This window comes from Sarcophilus harrisii, chromosome 1, assembly GCF_902635505.1.
Source record: "Sarcophilus harrisii chromosome 1, mSarHar1.11, whole genome shotgun sequence".
Lineage (NCBI taxonomy): Eukaryota > Metazoa > Chordata > Mammalia > Dasyuromorphia > Dasyuridae > Sarcophilus > Sarcophilus harrisii.
The window spans coordinates 244,771,231-244,799,047 of NC_045426.1; positions in this window are offsets into that span (position 1 = coordinate 244,771,231).

Here is a 27,817-nt window from a genome sequence, read left to right on the forward strand (position 1 = left end):
AGATAATCTTTGGGTAGATGAAGAAAGGAAGAAGACAATACTTGGGGTTAAATATCACTAATAACATATTTTGAATATAGAATGAGAAAGTTTCAGAATTAAATATAAATTTAATTTGATGTAATCCAGGCTCTTGACCCTAGAAAAATAAATTTTACAAGTTAAAGAAGGACTTTGTGCTCTTGGGGAAAACAATCCAGTACATTAAGTGATCAAAGAATAGTCATGCAGCTATCAAGGAAAAGAAGAAAAATTATAATTTTTCAAGGCTTTTGTTAGGAATCTCTTGGCATATGGAGTACATTAAACCTTTTTTTTTTCTTTCCCAGAGAATATCACTAATCAATGCAATGCCTCCTTGGCATTTCCTGTAAATTTTATGGGAATTACTAACTTCACCTGCCTGAGATTGATTTGTGAAAGAATAATCCTGTGTTCTATGTGCTACACAAATGGAAGAGATGTGACTCCTGATTTTGCTGAGAGAACACTGAGTCAAATATATTTAAGAACTGAAAAGGATTGTAGGAATACAAAAGAGAAAGAGACAGATAGACAGAGACAGACAGATAAACAGGCAGATAGAGACAGAAAGACAACTATAGTCTCAGAGCTAGATATATGGAAACGCTAGACCATATTGCGTCCCTTGACTTCCAGCACCAGCAATACTTAAAACTACTGAGATGGGACTACACTTCAATGAAATCATTCGCTTTTTCAGATTTCATAATTCTAATCAGTATAACTTTTTTGATTTCTCTATGGTGTTTTCTTTGATAAAGATGCTTATTAGCTATTCATGAGGCATGATGGTCTTTTGTGTAACTAGTATTCTTTGGTGTCACCTAAATTACTCAATAGATTATTCTTTCCTCACCCTCCAAAGAAGTCTGCTACCAAAAAAAGAAGAGGGAAGTTCAATAAAAATATTGTTCTTCATTCTTCATTCTTCATTTTTACCATGGTTTCAAAACTTTCTGCTCTTCAGTTCTTTCCCAAGTCATCCCCATCTGTATTAATCATTCTTTTCTCTTCCTATCTCATCCCCTTGGTGATTCAGCTCATTTCTTCTCTTGAATCTCTGGTTCCCTTATCATATCACCAATTGCTTTCTGCCAAACCTCAGCCCTGGATGAGTCCCATCATCTGCCACCTTTGCTTCTATACATGTGCTGTTAAAAGAAGGTGGGAAATTCAGCCATCTGATTAGGGCCACCACAAATTTTGATTCTATCACTTCAACTGGGACTTCACTGCTGCTAGGTAATCTTATCAGACCTTCATCATCAATTCACTATCCCATTCTCTATAATGATTCTTCCAAACCTTGATCTCTCCTCAAAGCCCTGATGACTCCTTCTTATCCTACCTTCTCAGCCGAGAACCTTGCCTTATATTTAATGAAAAAGCTATTCAATAAGAGTTTATTCTCCCCTTCTCCCCTTCATATCACTCATATCTGCCATTATCTCCTGCTTCACTCACTACTGTCTCACATGACTCCTTTCCAGAACAAACTCCACTATCAGCATATTCTATCTTGTCTCCTTCAACAAATTGTATTTTCTATCATCCCTACTCTCTTGTCTTCAGTCTCTCCCTGTCTATTGCCTACAATAGACAAAAAACCTTCACTTGATTCTTCTAGCCCTGTTAACTCTCATCCTATATCTCTTTCTTCTCTTTAGATTTTCCAGACACTATTTTCTCTTATTCATCATTCCCCAAACTGAACTCGTTGTCTTCCCTTTTAAGGCCTCCCCATTCCAGACTTCCCCATTCTAAACTTCCCCATTCTATTGAGGACCATCTTCTCAGTTCCCCAGACTTGCAGCCTAAATATAATTTCCACTCCTTATATTCTTTCAGCCTTCATTATCGAACTGCTACCAAGGTCTGTTGATTTCACCTTTGCAACACCCCTCAAATAAACTCCCTTCTTTTCTTTGATGCGATTACGATTCAGAGGGAGACCTTTCATCACTTTGCTCTTGGATTATTACAAGGGCCTGCTGGTGAGGCTGCCAGCCACAAGTTTCTTTTCACTTCAACCCATCCTCAAGTTGCTGAAGTGATTTTATTTCTTTTTTTAATTTTAAGTTTATTTATTTTTAATACACATTGCTTTTGAATCCTCTTGGGAGAAAAAAAATCAGAACAAAAGGAAAAAAACATGGGAGAGATAAAAAAAACAGGAAAAAAGGAAGTGAACATAGCATGTGTTGATTTATATTCAGTCTCCTTGGTTCTCTTTTTGTGGCGTTTTCTCTGTCCAAAATCCATTAGGATTGCTTTGGATCACTGAACCTCTGAGAAGAACCAAGCCTTTCATAGTTGATCATTGTTGATTCTTGCTGTTATTGTGTACATTGCATTCCTTGTTCTGCTTGTTTCGCTCAGCATCAGTTCATGTAAATCTTTCCAGACCTTTCTATAATCAGCTTGTTCATCATTTTTTAATAGAATAACAATATTCCATTGCTTTCATATACCACAGCTTGTCAAGTGATTTTCTTAAAGCATCCGTCAAATCATGTGACCTTCATACTCAATAAATATGAATAATATATGATATATAATAATATAAATAATATGTTAAAAATCAGAGATTCTTTCATTTCAAATCTATCATTTTCCAATTCACATCTTCAAGAATTTTTTCATTGTAACAAGGCATAAGATTATTCAAATTTCTAGATGACTTCCTGATGCTGTGACACCAATAAAACTGTATTATCTTTTTTTCTGATCTGCAGGATATTATTTTAATACTAATGTGATGCCCTAGTGAGAATCTAACTGGGAAGACTTCCCAAAAAGCTAAAACTTGTCCCATGGGTCAAATGCAATCCATTGGAGCACAGGTATTCAATCCATCTGAACATTTCGGTAAAATAAAGCAAAACTTTTAAAAACCTCATCTAATTAGCTAGCACACATGAAATGATGTGTGACTATCATTAGGCATTATACTAAGATTTGGAGTAATTAGTAGTTGAAGACAGATATCATTAATTACATATTTAAATTAATATGGACACATCATATATAGATTTTGGATCACATGCACCACTACTGAAAAGCTTGGATAGCCTTGATCTGACTCTTCCCAGCAAGTAGATTAGACTACAGGGAAATTCAGCTTGATAAGGGACACATGGGTGCCAGCTGCTGTTTTGTGAACTATCCGAGTTATCTGAAACCTCTGTTCTTCCTGGAAAGCAACAATATAGTAAATTTATTTCTGGCACATTTTGCATGATGAATTTTCTGAGGAAAACAGGAAATGTATGATAAGGTAAGAGCCAGAGATGTTTGACCACTTTTCTAAATTCCAGGGGAAAGCAAAACAGAGATGGGTTTTGAGGGTTCACTTTCAGTGTGATCAATGGCATAGGCAATTTTGTTCCTTTTCTTTGAGACAGAGACAGAGAGAGAGACAGAGAGACAGAGAGATCAAGAGAGACACAGAGAAAGATTTTTTTTTCTAGTGAATTGTTTCCATTATAATTTAATTATATTAATTTTGTTCTGAGAGAAAGTTATTGGGTAGAGCACTGGCTCTGAAGTCTAGGACCTGAGTTCAAATTTGGCCTCAGACACTTACTAGCCTTGTGACCCTCAGCAAGTCACTTAACAACAACAAAAGGAAGCTAATCAATTTTATGTAATCAAAACTATCTGTTATCCACTGTAATTATCTCTATCCTTTATTTGGTCTAGAACATTCCCTCTATACATGGTTGTGGAAGATATTTCCTTCCCTGCTCATTTTGTTGAAATACATTTTTATTTATAACTTGTTTACATGGCATACATTTGATCCTTTATTCCTTCCCATCACTTCTCATAGAGAACCATCCCATATAGCAAAAAATATTTTTTATGTTTTTAATTTTTTTTTGTTGTTATACATGTACTTAATTTTTTTTAAACACACATTTCTTTATGTATCATGTTGGGAGAAAAAAATCAGAACAAAAGGAAAGAACCATGAGAGAAAAAGAACAGAAGAAAAAGAGAAAAAAAGTGAACATAAGCACATGTTGATTTATATTCAGTCTCTGTAGAAGGCCAAATGTACTTGAAACAAGTTATCTTACAGCAAGGTGTTAACTCAGTAGGTGTCAACTTATAGAATTATACTAAGCACTAAACATATAAACTAGAGAATCATTATCAGTTCCACTGAGGATTCAGTTCCACTCAATTCCTTCTCAGGAAGGAAGGTGAAAACACCAAACAAGATATACTTAGCAGGTTTCCTCTGGGCCTAAGGGTCTTACTTGGAAAAGGTAGACACAAATCCATCAACATGGGAAGCATTATACAAGCATATAGTAATATAACACAGGTTAGTAGTGATGTAACAAACAACATGAAGAATTATACATGTTCGTAAGTCCTAGAAGGAAGGTATATAAATAACAACCACACATATACCTCCTTCAGCAGCCAAGAGATAGTCCAAAAACAATTTATTATCCATCACTTTACATGTCTCAGGGAATCCAATGATTCCTGCAAATTTTGAAGTTCTGCAACAGTTTTATCAACAATTTTTCATCTCAGGGAATCCAATGATTCCTGCTGGTTTTGAAGTTCTGTAACAGTCTTATCAACAATTTTTGATGATCATGAGCCAATCACCATACACATTGGGTTAACAGTCATGCTTTTTCAGTTGCACATATAGTCAGAGATGGAACCACCTGATGTTTCTTGGGTCTTCTCCTTCATTTCAAGGGTCTTCTCTTTTCATCTCTCTCTGATGGACAAGGTGGATACAGTGTTTTGGTACCCATTGGATTCCTTCTCCATCTGTGGAGATACAAGCAAACCCTCTCCCCCAAGCAGTTAGCCTTTCTGGTCCCTTCCATTCACCACTTTCTAGGTCTCTCGACATTGCCTGGCAATTATCTAAAGATAGTGGAGCTGATCACACTGGACACTGCCCTTCCGGTGGGTTATAAAACCTGTCTGCCAGAGACAGTGCATCTTTGTCAAAAATCAAGAAATTAATAGTATAAAGAGCTACATTTAGAAGTTCTCTAGGGTTACCTGTGATTCCCCCTTTCTTTTGTTTTTGGAGGAGCATCTTAATGTCTCTGTTTCTCCTCTCTACTATTGCCTGTCCTTGAGGATTAAAGAGTATGCCAGTGGTATGTAAAATCTTATACTGTGCACAAAAGTGTGCAAAATGTTTGGAAGTATATGCAGGTCCATTATTTGTTTTTATTGCTTGTGGCACACCCATAATGGCAAATGCTTGTATGAGGAATTCAGTGACCACTTGGGCTGTCTCTTTTGCTGCTGGTATTGCAAAAGTGAATCCTGAAAAGGTGTCTACCACATGTGGATAAAAGACAGACGACCAAAAGACTTATAATGGGTCACATCCATTTGCCAGATTTCATTGGGTCTCAAACCATGAGGGTTCTTCCCTGGAGGGAGTGTCTTGAGTGTGGAAAGGAAGACAAGCCATACAGACTTTTACTATGCTAATTTCCCCTCTTGTTATCCCAAACTGCAGATGCATCTGCTAAGAGAACCCCAAATGGAGTCACAAGGAATCATACACTACTGAAATAACTGAACAATCCTTTATTTTCTTTTTCATACACAGCCCCCAAAGTAACTTTTATTTTTTATTTTTAATAATTATAACTTTTTATTGACAGAACCCATGCCTGGGTAATTTTTTACAACATAATCCCTTGCACTCACTTCTGTTAAAGTAACTTTTAGTAGTTTCAAATAATATTAAAACTTCTGGAACAACTTGTATTTATTTGCTTTTGTCTGTCTTAATGTATTACACCTATATTATTTTCTTAATTCTACTTTGTTTTGCTGTTTATTTGTACATATATTATTATTCCAGCAGACTTTGTTTTGGAGTTATTAGTTGTTTATTATGAGTCCTTTACTTTTGCTTTGCTCTTTTAATCTCAGTTTCAAAGGTTATTGGTATGAAATTCTTTCCTCATTGGTAGAGACATGATTCTTTCTAAGCAATTCTGTCTTCCCTTAATTTTCACCAATAAGAAAAGAGTCCTATGCCAATAGGCTTTGAAATTTGGATTATATTCTTATTCATATTTGTTTGTATTCTGATATGAATGTACTGCTGTGAGCTGTATATAAATTGGGACCTGCATATAATTTAGATTTGCAGTCACTAAAGTATCCTGTCAAATATGCTATACTATCCAAATATTTTATATCTGCACTTAATGTATAGTCACCCTAAAGTGAATACCTGGGATTCAGGATTAATCACCCTTGTTCTACTAATTATTTATGTTTATGTTGATGTCTAAATATATAATTCCAAACATCAAATGTCCCCAGATATTTTTTAAAGGATGTCATGTTACAGAATATCAAAGACAAATTTTTGTTTGTTTGATTTTTTGTGGATAGAAGGTCCTTAGTGTCTGGATGCTTCGATTCTGAGAGATGTAGGAATCAAATAATCTTCAAAACAATGATACTATTTTCCCTTTAACTAGAAGAGAAAAGTTGGGAGAAGAGATTAACAGGGTGATAGTTCAAGAGAGTGATTCAAGTGAGAGGAGGATTGGGAAGCAGACAAATTAGCTTAGATTTGAACTCCAGACAGAATTCCAATATTGTGGCCACAGCTTTTTTTCCAACAACCTAATGGAACAGTCCAAAGCCATGTCTAGAGCAAATTTACTGTTGTGAAGTTTTTGTCCAATGCACTCTAATAGAAAACTGTGATATGCTTGCCTTTCCTATCACTCCTTCATTTCCTCTGTTCTCTGAAGGGGAAGCATGAGAAAAGGAGGGAAGATATTAAATCTATTATCAATCAGTACTGGAAAGAATGTGTCAATCTACTTCCCTTTGTCTCCATTCACCATCCCACAGACCTTCTAAAGCAAAATACCTGTTTCTGGGACTTCTAGTGTTAAAATGGCAGAGTGAGAAAGTAACCCTTTGAAGTCCTTCCAAATTACCCTCAAAACAACTAGAAAATGCCCTCATGATTTATCTAGGAGCTGGAAAAGAGCTAATTAATCTGAGAGAAAAGGTATATCTCACTGTGGAGGAAAGGGAATGAGGTTCAAGCAGCAGCCAAGCCTTATAGCAGGAGATCTGCAGCAAGACTTCAGCCTGGGCAATCCATTATAGAGGCCCCAGTCTCTTATAAACCAGCAGCCCCCTAAGCAAGTAAGCAGTCTGCATAGAGAGCAAGGCCCTACCTCAGTGACCCCATACCCAGGCTTGATCCTATTGCTAATCAGTAGTAAAGCCTTGTCCTAGGACTGTCCAAAAAAAGAGTCAATAGGATGGGGGAAGATATACAAAAATTTACCAAGGAAAATAACTCCCTTAAAAAACAGAATTAGATAAATGACAAAGGAAGTAGAAAAGCTAACTGAAGAAAATAATTCCTGAAAAATTACTCAAAATCTTACAAAAAATAATGTTGAAAACAATCTCTACATGTAATCAAGGAAAATAAAATACTATTAAGTTATAAAAATAGAATTTAGCAAGAGGAAACTAATAACTATGAAATTTCAAGATATAAAGCAAAATAAAAAGTTTTTAGAAAAAGAATTAAATGTGAAATTTCTCATTGGAAAAAACAGCTGATCTAAAAAAAAAGATTCAGGAGAGATAATATAAGAATTATTCGATTATCTAAAAGTCATGATCAAAAAACAAGCCTGGACAATATCTTTCAAGAAATTATTAAAGAAAACTGCCCTGTTATATTAGAACCAGAAGAGAAAATAGAAATTGAAAGAATTCGCCAATATCCACCTTTAAAAGATACCAAAACGAAAATCACTAGGACTATCATAGTTAAATTCCAGAGCTCACAGATAAAGGAGAAAGTATTGCAAGCAGCCGATTTGGTTGACAGCTTCCGCATTAAACAACTGGAGGACTTGGAATATGATATACTGTAGGACAAAGGAGTTAGGATTACAATGAAGAATCAACCAGTAGAATTGAACATACTCTGTGGTAGGGAAGCTTATTTAATAAAATAGAGAAACTTTCAGACATTTCTTCAAGAGACCAGAGCTATATAAAAAAATTGACTTCCAAATATGACTCAAAGAAAATATAAAAAGGTAAAACAAAAAAGAAGAAAAAGAAAACAAGTCAGTATGATTAGCCATTTATATTTCTCTATGGCAAGGTAATATTTGTAACTCTTAACAATTTTATTATTATTGGAGAATTAAGAGTATATTTAGATGAGGGTATGTGAAAGCAGGGTAGCAATCCTGATCTCAGACAAAGAAAAAGCAAAAAATAAATCTATTCAAAAGAGATAAAAGGGGAACTCTAATTTGCTGAAAGATATGATCTACAGTGAAATATTTATACTAAACATATGCATCAAATGATATAATTATCCAATTTTTGAAGAAGTTGTCTTATTTACAAGAAAAAATAGATAATAAAACTATACTAATGAGGGAACTCAACTTACTCCTCTTAGAATTAGATAATTTCTTTCTTCTTCTTTTTTGTTAGATTTATCTAACAAGGTGAATAAAATTCTGGAAAAATTAGGAATGGGGTAGAGCCAAGAGAGCAAAGAGAAGCCAGTAAGTTTCCAGATCTCTCCCCAGCTTCCTTCAGTAACAATTTTAAATCAAACCTCTAAATAGGTTCTGGGATAATAAAATCCACAAAAAGATAGAATGAAGCAATTTTCTAGCTTAAGATAGCTCCAAAAGGTCTAAAGGGGAGTGTAGTCCTGCACAGATGATATCTGGGAAAAAAAAGATGTGGAAATCTCTTAGAGCACAGAGCAGCACCTGAAGCCCCTCAATCCTGACTCAGCAGGCCAGATGACAAATTGAGTTCCCCTGGCACAACAAATGAAATTATGCTGGCTCATCCTACCATAATGGGCAAGGCACAAATACCTGAAACTCTGGCAAGAAAAGCTAATTACCAGGCTTCTGGTTCCCAGCATAAGAAGCTTTGCATCCCAGAAGCAGAATTCAACTTTAAAAGACATGAAAAAAAAAAAAAAAAAAAGCTTAAAAATGAATAAGAAATAGAAAAGAGCCTTAACCATAGAAAGCTACTATGGTAACAGAAAAGTTCAAAACATAATCTCAGAAGAACAGTCAAAATGCTTACTGGTAAAGCCTTAAAAGCGAATATGAATTGGTCTCAAGGCCAATAAGTCCTCCTGGAATTTAGAGGGTCACAGATAGTGGGGAACCCTGGGCAAGGTATATACCCTTTAGTCCAGCAGAACTCTCCTGAGATGTCTGATTTGGCTCCCCATCCCTCTCCAGGGGCATCTCGACCTTCCTGAGTAGTCACAGGGCATTACAACCTATGTTGTAATTAAAGCAGAGTTATACTAAAGTGGCAAGGAAACATCTGCACACAATAGCAAGTTGTTTTTATGGTCTCACATTCACAGTATCCTATAGTTAGCTATAGTTATGTAAGTATATTAGGGTATATGAGGCTGAGAAAATTATGAAAAAACGGACTCTAGTTTGACCATCTCCGTGAATTCATCCTTTCACTCCTCACCCATGATCAAGATTGAGGCTAGTACTAAAATCCTCCAGTGAGCAAGGTCTGGACATTTGGCATTCAACATGGGGAAAGCAGGGCATACAGCAGCTCACCTGATATGAACAGTTCGAGTTTGGGTGGGGAACACCCATGATCCAAGAACAGTATAAGTTAAAAAAACAAACAAACAAACAAAAAAAAAACAAGCAAGTGTGAAGATTTGGTAAGGACTAATCTAGTCACTTTTGTTTTCCAGCCAAAATGGGGCAAGTGATAACAAAAGAGCCTCCCTGTCAAGGGAAGTTATGACGAATGCTTGGTTAGGTTAAATCCCACATATAAGAAAAAAGAAAGCTTTTAGTGTGGGGTATCAAACAAGAAAATATGAGAACAGGCTGGGGGATGGCCACAGCCCCAGAGGGTATGGCATGTGGGGCATGGATGGAGATAACTGTGCTGGGAGGTTTGAGGGGCATGGAGCTTCCCTGTTTCTCAGGGAAGACAGCCTTTCCTTCCATCTACAGGGACATATGTCTTTGGGGTGTCCTCAGCTTCCTGATTTTCCTCCCTCAACTCCACCTTTGTGGGGCATAGAAGGAGAAGTAGGAGAGGTGGTGACACTATCAGAACTACCAACACAGCAGTTTTGCCCTCCTCCTATGTCCAGATTACAAGAGGCATTAGTTAAAGGCAAGGAAGGAGGAACTGGATACATTTGTATTAAGATGGAAATTTGAAGATAAAAAAGGAGTGTTTATTCCTTTTGTAGTAAAAACAAAATCCCCATCAATCTGTGGGGAAGAGACATTTTACAGCAATTGGGATTACAATTTAGCATGGCTTTTTAGGCAGTGCTGCTGTTGAAGGCTTGCAAGCCCTTAAACCTACCCCCTCCAATGGAAAACTAATACACCAGTGTGGGTGGAAGAGTGGCCCTTAACCAGTGAAAAAATTCAGGACTTATTAAATATAGAACAGGAGCAACCTGACTAAGAATACCTACAATCTTCTTGGAATTTACCTGTTTTTGCTGTAAAACAGAAATCTGGAAAATGGAAGGTGTTGACTGATTTGAGAAAAGTGAATGAACAAATGGAAAATATGGGAACTCTTCAGCCTGGGCTTCCATCTCTTACTCAATTGTCTAAGGAATGGCTTCTTTGGATTACAGATATTAAAGTTTGTTTCTACTCTATCCCTCTAGATAGGAAGGGTATGAAAAGATTTGCCTTTTCAGTGTCCAGCATTAATTTAGCTGAGCCTTATAAAAGATATGAATGGACAGTTTTATCACAGGGAATGAAAAATAGCCCTACCATGTGTCAGATGTATGTGGCTGCTGCTCTTACTTCACTAAGAAAAGCATTTACAAAAGTTATGTTATTATGTTACATGTGATGTAAACTGTATCCCCTTTAATCTTTGGGGGGACCCTGATATAAACTGTGTCTCTTTTAATCTGGGGGTGGGGGGTGGGGAAGGGTCAGAAAGTAACCTTTGGGGAAAGGGTGCTCCTGGGTCTCAAACCCTTCTGGTCTCTGGGAGGGCCACACCCATTCTTAAGGGAAACTCCCAGATAAGTAATCTCATTCACTTGGAAATCTGAGTCAAAAATCTGAGCTGAGGAGTTCCTGACTGGGACAAACCCTGCTAATTCCTAATCAGGAGTTTACCCACTAAGAAAGCCATTTTCTTAGTGTAAATAAACTCATTCTTGCCACAAACCTCAAGCCTGTATAAATTGGGGTTGGCGAATTCTTTCGCAAAGCCTGCGCAGCCAGCCAGAGAGGATCCCATTGCTGTTAGGGTATCTCTCAACCCTCAATTCTCATACCCTATCACATGGATGATATATTAGGGTGTGTCACTGAGGAGCAAATATTAGAAGCATTCATACAAAAGACCATAGAAATACTAAGAAACTACCAATTGTATATAGTCCCAGAAAAATTCAAAGGCACCCTCCTTTTCAATATTTAAGATATGAAGTATATCCTAAGGTGCTTACAGTACAAAAACTTTAAGAACAGAGACGTTGAGTAACTTAAATGGCTTTCAGAAATTGATATGAGATATCCAATGGATACATCTAGTGTTAGGCTTAATTACTTATCAATTTCAATCATTGTATTACATCTTAAGGAGTGACAGTACTTTGGACTCATCCCTTCAGCTTACAAAAGAAGTTCTGAGAGAGGTTGAACTAGCTTTATCCAATGTGGTTGAAAGATTCACTTAAAAACCTACGATGACTGAGTATTTTAAAATCAGCCCAAGTTAGGAGGTCAGGATAATGGGAAATCCTTGATCTTTATTCTTTGCAGAGGTGAAGGGAAATGGGGATATGAAGTGAGTGCAATCATACACAATCTGGCCAGCAGTGCCTCTGGCTCTCACACTCCACCCACCAAATCCTCTATGCTGTCTCCTATACAACATATCAAACTTGCACAGAGAGTGGGCAGGGCCATTCTTTCTCCAAGCATATATTAATATTGTCCAATTGCTAATTGGCCTCAAGTGCTCAGGACCACGTGCTTCAGCCCATTACAAAAACCCTCAGAAATAAGTTTTTGATGCAAAAAAGGCACAACAGTCCTTCATCAAGGAGACAGTGTTACAGTGAGTAACCTTACCACCACAATCAGACTAAAGCCTTATTTCTTACCCAATGCTTGTGACTAGAATTTTATTAAAGGCTATTAAATGAGTAATAGAATTATCTGGGATAGAACCTAACAAGAAACACACTTTTTATACTAATGTACAAATTAATGTACGCTGTGAAACCATCCCAAAGGGGCAAATTTATTGGCCATGTCTCCAAATTTAACGTATGGGTTCCCCTTAAGGATAGCTGAGCTATTACATAATTGGCATGGGTTTTTGAAGAAAAGGTTTCTAAGATCTATTTCTTTTAAAGGACTGATCATCTTTACAGATGCATCCGAATATAATATTTGTGCTGTATATTCTCCTGACTTAGCTATAAAAAGAGTAATTAGCACTTCTTTTCAGTCCACTCAGCAGAATGAATTGTATGCAATTATGTTACCTCTTATTACCAAGGAGATGTAAATATAATATCTGATTAGGCTTATTCAGTAGGTGTGGTACAAAGAATTGCCACAGGCCAAATAGAATTTGTAGCCTCTAACATATTTCAGCTTTTTAAGGAAATCCAGGAGCAACTGAAAAACCAGGTAGATAAATATTACCTTTTTTTTTCTGAGGCAATTAAGATTAAGTGACTTGCCCAGGGTCACACAGCTAGGAAGTCTTAAGTGTCTGAGGTCAGATTTGAACTCAGATCCTCCTGACTTCAGGGCTGCTGCTCTATCCATTGCATCACCTAGCTGCCCCAATATTAACTCTTGCATGTCCCTTCTCATACTGGTCTTCCAGGACCTATTTTTTATGAAAACTCACAACCAGATCTATTTTCACCACGTTAGCCAACTCTCCCCTATTTTAGGTCACCTAATAATCTCATTCTAAATGTCATTAGACTGCATGAGTTTTATATCTGCAGTAGGATAACAAGAGAGGAAGCTAAGAGCATAGTAAAAACCTGTACAGCTTGCCTTCCTATGCACGCTCAGACACTCCCTCCCGGGAAGAACCCTTGTGGTTTGAGATCCAGTGAAATCTGGCAAATGGATGTGACCCATTATAAATCTTTTGGTTGCCTGTCTTTTATCTATGTTGTAGTAGACACCTTTTCAGGATTCACTTTTGCAATACCAACAGCAAAAGAAACAGCCTGAGTGGTCACTGAATTCCTTATACAAACATTTGCAATCGTGGGTGTGCCACAAGCCATAAAAACAAATAATGTACCTGCATATACTTCTAAACATTTTGCACACTTTTGTGCACAGTATAAGATTTTACACATCACTGGCATACTCTTTAATCCTCAAGGACAGGCAATAGTAGAGAGGAGAAACAGAGACATTAAGATGCTCCTCCAAAAACAAAAGAAAGGGGGAACCACAGGTAACCCTAGAGAACTTCTAAATGTAGCTTTTTATACAATTAATTTTTGATTTTTGACAAAGATGCACTGTCTCTGGCAGACAGGTTTTATAACCCACCGGAAGGGCAGTGTCCAGTGTGATCAGCTCCACTATCTTTAGATAATCGCCAGATGATGTGGAGAGATCCAGAAAGTGGTGAATGGAAGGGACCAGATACGTTAACTGCTTGAGGTAGAGGGTTTGCTTGTATCTCTACAGATGGAGAAGGAATCCGATGGGTGCCAAAACACTGTATCCACCTTGTCCATCAGAGAGAGATGAAAAGAGAAGATCCTTGAAATGAAGGAGAAGACCCAGGAAACACTGGGTGGTTCCATCTCTGACTACAACTACCACTGAAAGAGCATGGCAGTTAACCCTATGTGTATGGCAACTGACTCATGAACATTAGCATGACCATAAAAATAATTATTATGAGACTGATGCAGGATTTCAAAATCTGCAGGAATCACTAGATTCCCTGACACATGAAGTGATGGACAATAAATTGGCTTTGGACTACCTCTTGGCTGCTGAAGGAAGTGTATGTGTGGTTGCGAATTAATAGTTATTTTCTATACCTTGCTTTTGGGACTCATGGAAACTTTTTATAGCCTTTTGTTTATTTACATTGATTGTTATATTACTACTTGCCTCTGTGATTCCTCCCATGCTGAAACTTGTTTTATGGATTTGACCCCTGATGTATACCTGCTTCATTTAAAACAAAAGAAAGAGGGAGATGTAGAGGCTCACAGATAGTAGGGACCCTGGGTGAGGTATATCCTTTAGTTCAGTGGAAATCTGCTGATATATCTGATTTAGCTCCCCATCTCCCCTAGGGGGTCTTGGCCTTCCTAAGAAGTCAGGGGGTGTGACAACCTGTGTTGTAATTAAAGCAGAATTATACTAAAGTGGCAAGGAGACATCTAACACAATAGCAAGTTGTTTTTGTGGTCCCACATGTACAGTATCCTATAGTTAGCACATGTACAGTGTGCTATAGTTATGTAAGTGTATTAGGGCATATGAGGCTGAGAAAATTTTGAAAAACAGACTCCAGTTTGACCATCTTCATGAATTCGCCCCTTCACTCCTCACCCATGATCAGGATTGGGCTGGTACCAAAATCCTCTAGTGAGTAGACACTGGAAGAGCTCAAAGGGATTTCAAAAATCAAATAAGAGAGGGAAAAGAAAGAAGTGGGAAAAGAAATGAGAGTTATGCAAGAGAATTATGAAAAGAGTCAACAGCTTGGAAAACAAACTCAAAAATTGACTGATGAAAGCAACTCCTTAAAAAAAAAACAAACAAACCAGAACTGCCCAAATGTGGGGAAAATCCACTGAAGAAAATAATTCCTTGAAAAGTAAAATTGACCAAATGGAAAAGGAAATACAAATGCTAACTAAAAATAATTTCTTTAAAAATCATAATTGAACAAGTAAAAGGTAATGATTTTATAAAACATCAAGACTCAGTCAAACTAAATTAAAAGAATGAAAAAATAAAAGAAAAATTAGGTATGATAGATCCTGGGAGAAAATTGAATGGGTAAAAAAAGGAACATACCTTGTTCTCAGCACATAGCCCCTACAAAAAATTGACCATGTATTAGAACATAGCCAGATGCAGAAAACCAGAAATAGTAAATATATCCTTTTCAGATCATAATGCAATAAAATTACATTCAATAATGGATACTGGAAAGAGATTAAAAAATCAATTCAAAATTAGGTAATCTAATCCTAAAAAAAAAAATGGATCAAAGAACAAATAATAGAAATAATCCATAATTTCATTTTAAAAATTGACATTGACAATTAGACAACATATCACATTTTATGGGATATAAGCAAAGCAAAAAAAAAAAAAAAATTAAATATTCTCAATTAAACACCAAATTAGAAATTCTGAAAATCAAAAGATAGATTAGTAAAATTTAAAGTAAGAAAAGCATTGAGTTAATAAATAATAAAGCAGAAGTTTTTCTGAAGGAAAACAAAAAAGCTAAACCAAAATAGATTTAAAAACTTGTCAATTTTATTTTTAAAAAACAAAAGAAGAAAACCAAATTACTAGTATCAAAAATTAAAGGGATGAATTCACATCAATAAAGAAGAAATAAAAAGAATTGTTAGGAGCTATTTTGTCCAATTATATGTCAATAAATTTGACAATCTAAATGAAATGGATTAATATCAGCAAAAAATACAAATTTCCTAGATAAACAGAAGAAGAAATAAAATACTTAAATAATTCAATCTTAGGAAGAAGAAATTTAACAAGACATCAGTGAACTTCCTAAGAAAACATTCATAGAGCCAGATGGATTCACAAGCAAATTCTACCAAACAATTAAAGAATAATTAATCTCAATCCTATACAAATTATTTGAAAAAATAGGCAAAGAAGAAATACTACCAATTTTTTATGACATAAATATGGTGCTGATACCTAAGCCAAGAAGAACCAAAACAGAGAAAGAAAATTACAAATCAATTTCTCTAGTGAAGAAATTTAAAATAAAATACTAGCAAAGAGATAACAGAAATATATTACAAGGATCATAAAATGTGACCACATGCATTTTATTCAATATTAGGAAAGCCATCAGTACAACAAACTATATTAATAACAAAAACCATCAGATATCATGTGATTATTTCAATACGTGAAGAAAAAAAATACAGTACCCTAGGAATGGTTACTAAAAACTAAAAACACTAGAGAGCATAGGAATAGTTGGAGTTTATCTTAAAAGAATAATTAATCTTTATCATAAACCATCAGTAAGTATTATCTGTAATGAGAATAAGTTAGAAGCCTTCCAAGGATGTCCATTATTACATCTATCATTTAATATTGTACTAGAAATGTTAGCAATAGCAATAAGAGAAGACAAATTAAAGGAATTGGAATAATTAATGAAAAAGAAAACTGTCACTCTTTGTACATAACATAATGGTATACTTAGAAAACCCTAGAGAATTAATTTTAAATTTTCTTTAAATAACAACTTTAGCAAAGTTATAGTACACAAATTAAACCCACACAAATCATCAACATTTCTATATATTATCAACAAAGTCCAGCAGCAAGAGATAGAAATAGAAATTACACATGAAATAAATGTAAACAATATAAAATATAAATATAGAATATTTGGAAATCTACTTGCCAAGATAAACTCAGAAACTGTATGAACACAATTATAAAACACTTTTCATACAAATAAAGTCAGATCTGAATAATTGGAAAAAATATTAATAATGTAGGGTAGGCTAAGCCAATATAATAAAAATGACAATTCTACATAAATTTATTTATTCAGTGCTATGTCAGTCAAGCTATCAAAATATTATTTTATAGAGCTAGAAAAAAAAGAATTTATCTGGAAAAACAAAAAGTCAAGTATAGCAAGGGAATTAATAGGGAAAAATACAAAAAAGGTGGCCTAGTCATATTAGATCTCAAACTGTATTATAAAGTGACAATCATCAAAACAGTATGATACTGGCTAAGAAACAGTATAGTGAATGAGTGGAATACATTAGGTACAAATTACATTATAGTATGGACCATAGTGATGTAGTATACAATAAATCCAATGATTCAAGCTTTTGAAACAAAACCTCATGATTTGACAAAAACTGGTAGGAAAACCATATAATAGGATGGCAGAAACTAGGTAGAGATCAATATCTCACACTATATACCAAGATAAAGTCAAAATGGCTATGTGGTTATGTATAAGTGTTGATACCATAAGCAAATTAAAAGATCATGAAATGGCTTACCTATCAGATTTAAGGGAAGGATTTAGGAACAAAGAAGATGTAGAGAGCATTACAAAATACATAATAGATATTTTGTATTTAAAATGTAAAAATTTTTACACAAACAAAATCAATGCAATCAAAATTATAAGGAAAGCAAAAAAGTGTGGAAATTTATTTTTTTCAACAAGCATCTCTGATAAAGGCTTCATTTCTCAAACTGCATCAAATTTATAAAAATACAAGTCATTCCCCAAATGATAAATTTTTCAATGGATATAAATAAGCAATTTTCAGACAAAGAAATCAAAGTTATCTATAGTCATGTGAAAAAATGCTCTAAATCACTATTGATTAGAGAACTGCAAAGTAAAACAACTCTTGAGGTACTATTTCACACCTATCAGCATGGCTAATATTACCAAAAAAAGGAAAATGTTGGATGTTCAAGGGAATGTGGGAAAACTGGGAAGCTAATCACATTGTTGATAAAGTGATGAACTGATCCAAACATTCTGGAAAGCAATTTGGAACCATGCCCAAAGGGCTATGAAACTGTGTGTGCCTGCCCTTTGATCCAACAATACCATTGCTAGGTCTATATCCCAAAGGCATAAAAAAAAAAATGGAAAAGGAATCATTTGTACAAAATATTTATCGCAGCTCTTTTTGAAGTAGTAGATTTTTGTAAAGCAAAGAATGCCTATTAATTGGAGAATGGCTAAACAAGTTGTGGTATATGATTGTAATGGAATATTATTGTGCTATAAGAAATGACAAGTGGGGTGATTTGAGAAAAAACCAGGAAAGACTTATATGAACTTACATGCATAGTGAATGAACAGAACTAGGAGAGCATTGTATTCAGTAACAGCAATACTGTACTATGAAGAATTGTAAATGACTTAGCTACTCTCAACAATACAATGATCCAAGACAATTCCAAAGGATTGATGATGAAACATACTAGTCATCTCTAGAGAAAGACCAATATAGATTGAATATAGACTGAAAGATAGTATTTTTCACCTTCTTTCTTTTTTCTTTTCTTTCTTTCTTTTATTATTTTTATTCTTCTTTTACAAAATAACTAATATGGAAATGTTTTACATAATTGCAGTATAACCTGGTTGCTTACTATCTCAGGGAGGGAGAAAGAAAGGAATAGAATTTAGAACTCATCACTTTAAATAAAATATTTAAAAATTGAAAAAAAAAACCAAAATATCCCTTTTCTGGAGATCAATCCTTTATTATTAGCATTTTAATAAATGATAGCATCGAATAGTTGACAGAGCACTGGACTTGGCATTAGGAAAACATGTATTCAAATTCTACTTCGGACACTTATTATATGATATGCAATAAGTTATTTAACTTTACTGTGCCTTAGTTTCCTCATCTATTAAATGAGGTTTAAACATGTTGAGTTTAAGACATTTATAAAACATCAAGTTTTGTATAGGCATTTAGAGGCTTGAGAATGAAGAAAGATTAGCGCTTAAAAAATCTGAGAGTAATCTGTATAGAGATAATTGAAAATGAATCTATAGAAGCTAAATGAAATAGTATGAAGGATGAAAAAAATAAGACCCAAGACAGAGTCTTAGGGGTAATTTATGGTTAATGGGTATGATCTAGATGAAGTTCTATCAAACAAGATTGAGAAATCAGGTACAAGGAGAACTAGGAGAGAATAATATCACCAAAAACAAAAACAAAAAAAAACCCCAAAATCAAATACAAAAAACAAGAAAAAGAAAAGAAAAAGCAATATAAAGGAGAGGAGGGTTATTGACAGCATCAAAAACTTCAGAAAGGTCACAAATAATAAGAAAAGACCATTAGATTTGGTCATTAAAAAATCACTGGTATCTCAGAGCAATTTCAGTGGAATGATTAGATCAGAAGCCAAGACCTCAGAGAGTAAAGAAGAAAGTGAGAGGAAAAGTGGAGACATCATGGCTGTCTCAAGGAATTTAGCAAATGAAGGGAAGAGAGATATAATAAGATAGTTATTGGGGATGGACAGATCAAATAAGGATTATTTGAGGTTGAGGGAAATGTAGGCATGTTTATAGATATATCCATTAGAGTGTCTGGGACTGAATTTACTTTCTTGGCAGATGACTTTTGGCTTCTATCTGTTCCAACATGCTGACAGTAAAAGCCTTTTAACAGCCACACCTCTTTCTAGACTTTGCCTTCTCTCTTAACTATCTCTTCCTGACTCATTCCCATTCATCTTCTGTGGTTTAAAATATACCCAGGATGTTGCTGTTTCTTTGTATTTTGAAAGGACAGTTCTTCAAGAACTACAAACTGCAAACCCCAGATACCCTATATTATTTTCCTTTCCTCAGATTAGCTTGAGTGGGAGAATCTGAGGACAAGAGTTTGAGAATGAGCCAAAGAGAAATAAAAAATAGAGATAACTTTAGCTACGTGGATATTCACTTCCTGTTAAATGGTCTTGTAAAAATATTCTAATTCCTTCAACCATATGAAATGTACAGTAGGTTAATGAAAAGACCATTAGAACTTAGGAGACGAGTTCTTGTTCTAATTTTGCTTTCAGGTAATTGTGCCGCCTAAATAAATCACATCTCAGTATGTCTCAGTTTCCTCAATTATAAAATGAGGGGATTAGACTAGATAATCAGTGGTGGTGCTTTGTTTTAGACGAGGAGGTTTCACCCGAGAGGGGGAAATTTGCCGCAAATGGAAAATGTAAAAGCTTTTTTTTTACAAGGGATGATATTACCTTACAGAAGGCAGATCCAAGGTTTGACTGAGGTGGGAGAGCAGAGGTATGTTGAGGTAGAGACTGGAACAAGATGATAGTGGTGATGGTGCTGGGAAGGGTAGGCAGACTCCCACCAAAGTTTGATTGTCTACTTGACATTGATGTAATTCAAGGTCAGATCAGATCTAGGGATAGGAAAAAAGGTAGCTCAGTAAACTGGTCTCCTTTGTGAGGACTTCAGGTATCCCTCTAGAGCCAACAAAAGAGAGGAAGCAGCTAAGTGTCCAAGCAAGTGCTAGAAAGTTTGTTCTTTCTTTCCTTCATGAATCTGACTGAGGAGGGCAAAAAGAGGGGAGAAAGGAAAGTTAAAATATATAGATTATTCTTATCTGAGGACATTCTCACTTGGCTTTTCAGATTTTTACAAGAGTTGAAGGAAGTAAGAGTATGGTTTGAAGGGGCAGGAAGGGTGAGTTGAAATGTCAAATTAAAAATATAAAAATCAAAAAAGAGGGTGGAAACACCTAATAGAAAATGTACATCTCAAGTAATTGTTATCAGCAAAAGAGATTAAAAAACAATGAGCATGCACGTATAAAACCAGAGAAATTTAAAGTGTTTGCTCATACAAAATCAATAGAGAAAAAGTAGAACTAGGATCTAGTTTCTGAATCATTAATGACTCTGCTCTCCACTTCTTTTATTTGAAAATGAATGGATTAGTTTGACAGAGTGGCCTCTTTACCTCTATGAAGTCTGTGACATTGGGGTTCTCATTGATAGTCTAGACTTTTTGTTGCTTTTGTTATTGTTGTTTTTAACAAAAGTGGCCCAATGTGCTAGAAATTTCCCTGTTTTATAAATCATGGTGCTAGTCCTACTCCTTATCCTCATCAATGGATAGAATGCTGGGAGTCAGGAAGGTTTGAAGTCCAACACTTATTACCTCTGTGACCCGGGTCAAGTTTTTAGTCTCCATTTACCTCGATGTTCTCATCATAAAAAGGGATAATAACAGCATCTATCCTATAGGATTTTTATGAAGTCAAACGAAATAATCTTTGTAAAGTGCTTAAGCACAGTTCCTGGAACTTAGCAGCTTATATAGATAAATGGTTATTCCTTTCCCTTCCTTCAATTAAAGTAAGGAGTTTCTCACCATAGTTGTTCCATAAATTTTAGATGGAGGGAAACCAAAATATTTTGTGGCATAGCTAAGGAGCTTGGCTATAAAGTGTTTGGTTTAGTGGGAGAAGACTCAATTTAGAACCAGAGGATTTAGATTTCAACCTTCTCTTGCTACCTATGTGACTAAATAGTTTGCTTTCTTTAGGCTTTATTACTTGTCTAGCAGATAGATATTCCCTTTAACTATCCAAGCACTCTAATTTTTTATTTCTTTTTAATTATTGGTTTCTTAGGGTAGCCAGGTAGTATTAGAGTGCCAGACCTGGAAACAGGAAGAGCTGAGTTTAAATACTGACTCAGCCATGTGGCCCCAGACAAATCATTTAACTCTATTTGACTCAATTTCCTCATCTGTAATATGAACTAGAGAAAGAAATGATAAACAACTCTAGTATCTTTGCCAAGAAAACCTCACGTTCGATCACAAAGCAAAGAACAGGACTGAAATGACTGGAAAAATGGTTTCTTTCCTTTTAATTGTCATGTCTAATTATCCCCCATTAAAAAAAAAAAACCAATATTGACTCTCATTCTAGGCTAGAATATTATTTGTTCCATATTTATCCTTTTTGTGTCCTTCATAAGGGCAAAGATTCCAAAGCTTTGGCTTCTATATTCTAACCTAACTAAGTCTATCTTCCTCCATCCTCCTCTTTTCTACTGTTTCTCAATTGTAGAAATATCAATTCATGGGGAAAATTTATTTTTAAACAGAAGTGACACAATATGCTAGAAATTTCCTAATGTCACAAATCGTGCTGCTCTTTTACTCCCTGCCTTCCCTATAAAAAGATTTCTTACTAAAGGCCAAATTGTAACATGTCTAGATCTATGTCCCTCTTCTCCATGTGTAATACTAGACATCTAAGGGCTCTTATTCTTTCTCCTAGGTTTGGAATGTTGAATATAGGAGCAGCACTTATGTCAAAGTAGATGGCCTCCCAATGCACAAAAGCTGCTGGGGTTAGAAACCCTCCTTTTCAGTTCCCCAGAATAAATATGGTCTCAAACTAACTCTCCCAATAACATGTAGTCCTTCTCCTGCTGAGAGAACATAATAATCACACACACAAAAAGCACACATTGCTTACACATGGACTTCATAGGGATGCATCACCTATTTCCTTTTGTTGACTATCTCTTCTCATCAAATATATACAACTTTCCACTGTAACTCTGTCCTACAAATGGCGTTCATGGGATTTAATCCATGGTACATCAGTTCAATTCTTTCATCTTTATTTTCCCTGATCCATTAAGTTCCCCTTAAATCACTATCATCATTGTATCCTTCAAAAATAAAACCTGATGATTCCTTCTCTTTGGGGCTGCAGTCTGAAACCCTATGCTTTTGCAATGTACTATTTCATTCTTTTCTGTGATTTCTCATGGCAATGGAAGATTCTTATGTCAGTCAGTCAATAAATATTTCTAAGCATCTACTCTGTGTCCCATAAACACTGGGGATACATAAAAAATGGAAAAGACAGCCTCTGAGCTAAAGGAGCTTGTTGCCTAATAAGGGAAAATGGATATTTTCAAATAAGTTTAAGAAATCTCAGAAACATAAGTTCTATATTTAACAGTAATCAGTTTTCAAAAATGTTAGAAAAATTTATATCAAAGAAGAGGACTTTTAAACAGAAGCAATGAATGTTCTTCCCATTCAAAACTCATTTATTTTTCTCCATGATACTCCCCCTCCAAAGAAACTCTTTCTGGTCATTATTCTTTATTCTCACAATAATTTCTTATCTCCATATTTCATATTTCATATCTATGTTTTATTGATTTTAATAATTCTTGTAAATAATTGCTCAGGAAAATAATAATTTGGTTTATTGTGCTTTAACTTAAGTAACTCCAGATGTTGAGAGATGGGAATGTTTCTTGGCTTATTTATGTCTCTGCTGAAGGCTAGTCTTTCTAGTAAGAAAATTCCTTTCCTTAAAATCAAAACATACTGATTATGTTCTATACATATACAACTCTAACTTGAATCTAAATATTTATATCAAATTTCTTTACAAAAAAAATGACCATATTTCTTTTTTTGACAGTCCTATATTCTTTCACTATGCTGTATAAAGTGAGATTTTTTTTTCCAAGTGGGCAAATAGATGCAATTCTCTGGTGTTTTGTTTGTTTATTTGTTTTTTAAACTTTGCATTTTCAATTCATTTCACCAGCATATAAAATGTTCTTCATATGCCAGACGTTGTGTTGAGCACTGGGGATATTTTTTTATTTTTTTTTTTATTATAGTAACTTTTTGTTGACAAAATCCATGCCAGGGTAATTTTTTTTACAACATTATCCCTTGCACTCACTTCTATTCCGATTTTTCCCTCCCACCCTCCACTCCCTCCCCTAGATGGCAAGCAGTCCTATATATATGTTGAATATGTCGTAGTATATCCTAGATACAATGTATGTGTGCAGATCCAAACAGTTTTCTTGTTGCACAGGGAGAATTGGATTCAGAAGGTAAAAATAACCCGGGAAGAAAAACAAAAATGCAAACAGTTTACATTCATTTCCCAAGCACTGGGGATATTGATATTGAAATGGAACTGTGATCTGATTGATGTAAGAGTTCCCGTCAAGGATGCAGATTTAAGCCTATCATTGTTGCCTCGCCTGTCTAACTCTTATCCATGAAATCCCAAAAATTTACTACAGAAGGTCTACTAAGTTGGAAGCCCTTCCTCACTTTTTCCTCACAAACCCTTAGTGAGGGTTCCAGTGCGGCACCCTGTTTACTTGTTGATTCTTGCTCTTGCCATTTGACCAGCTTATTTTTTTATCTTTAAATTTTCCTTATTCTGAATTTGACAAAAGACAAATGATATTATTACCATTTCCACAAACATAGTCAAACAGAAAAAGAGGATTGCTCATGAAACTCTCCTGGGTCTCTATAGGTCTCTATATAACAAACTTTTCTTGTTAAACATATAATAAATTCAACAAGTGACTTTTAAAACTGTCTTCTTTGTGATTCCTTCTTGTCTTCCATTCTGTTCTTTTCAGTACATTTAAAAAATCTTTCTTTGACTCTTTTTTCTTTCTTTTCAATTATTCTAAACTTCCTTTTTCATCAAACCCAACTCTATCAAATTGAAGAAAATACCATTATGGCAAATTTATGTGCTCAAGCAAAACAAATTCTTGCATTGGTCATTTTCTGAAAGTGTATAACTTTTTCTGCATCCAGAATACATAACCTCTGTATTAGAGGGTTCATCATTGGGCATCTGGAATCATGACTATTTATCCATTGATCAGAGCCCCTAAGGCTTTTAAAGATTTTTGTCTTTATAATATTGTTATTGCATAAGTTATCTTTCTTGTACTGCTCAGTTTTCTCTGAAATCATCCCTCTCATAATTTACATTATTATCATTTGTTGAATCATTTTCCAACTGATGTGCATTCACTTAGCTTCTAGTTCTTGGCTATAATAAAAACTGTTACCAACACTTTCATGTATATAAGTTTCTTTTTTCTTTCTTTGATCTCTTTAATGTATAGGTCTAGTAGTAGTGGCATCTCAAGGTCAAAGGGTATACCCAATTTATTGAGTTTGAACATTATGTTATGAAGTTATGAAGTACTTTGCAGAGTAGCTGGATCAATTCATAGCTCTCCCATCATGTGCTAGTATGTAAATTTAACAATAACTCTTAATAACAATTGTTATTTTCTTTTTATTTTCACCTTTGCCAACTTGTTGAGTGTAAGGAGCTATTTTAATTTAGATTTATCTAATAATTGGAATATTGAGCATCTTTTCAAGTAATTAAAGGTAGTTTAGATTTTTTTTTCTTTGAAAATTACCAGTTCATATCCTTTGACCATTTATTGAAGAATAGTTTTTTTTAATAAATTTGTATGAGTATTATTTCAAAATCCAATTCTTTTTGTGCAGCAAAATAAGAATATGAACATGTATACATATATTGTATTTAACATATACTTGAACATATTTAACATGTATTGGTCTACCTACCATCTTGGGGAGAGGGTGGGAGGTAGGAAGGGAAAGATTGGAACAAAAGGTTTTGCAACTATCAATGCTGAAAAATTACCCATGCATATATTTTGTAAATAAAAAAATATAATAAAAAATTTTTATGAGTTCCTTATATAACTTCAGTATGAGATTTTAAACAGAAAAATGTGCTGCAAATAATTTTTCCCATGAATTTTCTCTTCTAATTTTAGCTACTTGGTTTTGTTTTTGCAAAAACTTTTAACTTGTACATAATCGATATTGTTCATTTTATCTTTTATGATCTTCTCTATGCTTTGATTGGACATGTTCAGAAATGTATTTTCTTTTTTGTTCTCAGTTGTTTATAATGTTACCTTTTAAATTTAAACAATATATCCACTTGGAGCTTATTTTTGCATATAATGTGAGATTTTGGTTTATATTTAACATCTGCCAGATTGCTTTCTAGTTTTCCAAGTTTTTGCTGACTCATAAGTCCTTATTCAAGCAGTTGCAATCTTTTATTGTATCAAGAATTATGCTGCTATGTCTGTTTGCTTTTTTATGTTGTATACCTGATCTGCTACACTGATTAACCTCTATTTTCTAAAGAATACCAAATAGTTTTGATTACAGTTAGTTCTGCTATAAATCGTATTTCAAAAATGTGATTTTGTTTCATTGTGATTAATAATAGGGAACATTTTGAGCATAATTCAAATTTCAAGTTTGCTTCTCTGCAATTTATTCTTTTATGAGAAATGGTGAGAATGAAGAAAACTAAATCATTTCACAATAATTCATAAAATACAATCTTCCCACCCACTTCCACAAGTAAACTTTCTCAAGGTAAAGGACCATTATATATCTTTTGATGCAATAAGAGATATAAACTGAAAATTTCAGGGCTGATCCATATCACACCCACTCCCAACCCATAATTTCCAAGAATTGTGGCATCCAGCCGAATTATCAATGCAGTCCAAGCCAGAACTACTGAAATCATAATGTTAGTAATGCCCTCACTATATATGTTTTTAGTTCTTTAGAGGTAGTTATTTTGCTAGAGCAACACCAGTAAGATGTTAGTATTAAAAACATAATCTTTGCAACTGAAAAATTATAGTCAATACAGGAGCTTTGAAATTTCTTGATTTGGCCTCTGATTTTCCAAAACTAAGGGCTAGAAACATATAGTTCACATATACTATTTAATTGCAATTTTCATTATGTTGACTCAGCCTACCTATGATCAATAATATTTTCAAAATTGACTAGATTTGTCTTTATTTGTATGAAAATTATTTTGTAATTGTGTTCATATAATTCTTGAGTTTGTCTTCTCAAATAGACTTCCAAGTATTTTATATTGTCCAAATGGAATTTCTCTCTCTATCTCTTCCTGTTGTGTTTTGTGGATAATATATAAGAATAGTGATGATTTATGGGTATTTATTTTATATCTTGCAACTGTGCTAAAGTTGTTAACTATTTCAACTAATTTTTAAGTAGATTCTCTAACTATACCATCATATTTTCTGCAAATAGTGATATTATTGTTTGCTTTTCTCCTATTTTAATTTCTACAATTTCTTTTTCTTTATTTATGTGATGACCATGTTAGCTCCCTGGATACCTTAGAATCAACTGGAGTCAGGATAAGCAAAAGTCCTCAGTCTTTATTCTTGGTCTTTAGATGTAGGATTGAATTAGATGGAAGCAGAATCTCCACAACCTCCTTCTTCCTCATCTACCACCAAAGTGACCCTGGCTTGTCTTACTTCACCCCCTAGTCCCTCCTACAATTTTCTGCATACATCAATTATTGAGCCAGCACAGGATAGTGGGAAGGGCCATTCCCCAAGCACATGCCCATTGAATATTATCCAATTGGTAATTAGCCTTAAGTGCTCAAACCATCCTCAGTGCATCGACTCAAGAGTTTCAGCCCTCTACATCTCCCGCTTTCTTTTGTTTTAGAACACATGTGGTGTTCTCTGATCATCAGAACATCTCTGATTTCTCAGGGAGGTGAGAGCCCCCAAAAGGAGGTGATCATACCCTCCCTGACTTCTGACTTCTCAGGAAAGGAGGTGAAAACACCTAAAAGGAGGTGATCATGCTCCCCCCGCCCCCCGACTTCTCAGGAAAGGAGGTGAAAACACTAAAAGGAGATGATCACGCCCTCCCTCACATCTCAGGAAAGGAGATGAAAAGCACCAAAGGGAAGTGGAGATTGCTAGCGGGTTTCTGGGCTAAAGGGTCTTATTATGCACAAACCCATCAGCATGGGAGGTATTACACAAGCACATAGCAATAACGCACAGGCTATTAGTGATGACTATCCTCATAGCCAGTGCAGGCTCAATGTGGTACAACAAACATGAATTGTACATGCAAGTAGTGATATAATAAACAATATGAATCAACATGGTGTTGTAAAAGATTTCCAGAAGTCCTAGAAGGAGGGTATGTAAACAACAGTAACACAAATGCCTTCTTTAGCAGCCAAGAGATAGTCCAAAACCAATCTATTGTCCATTGCTTC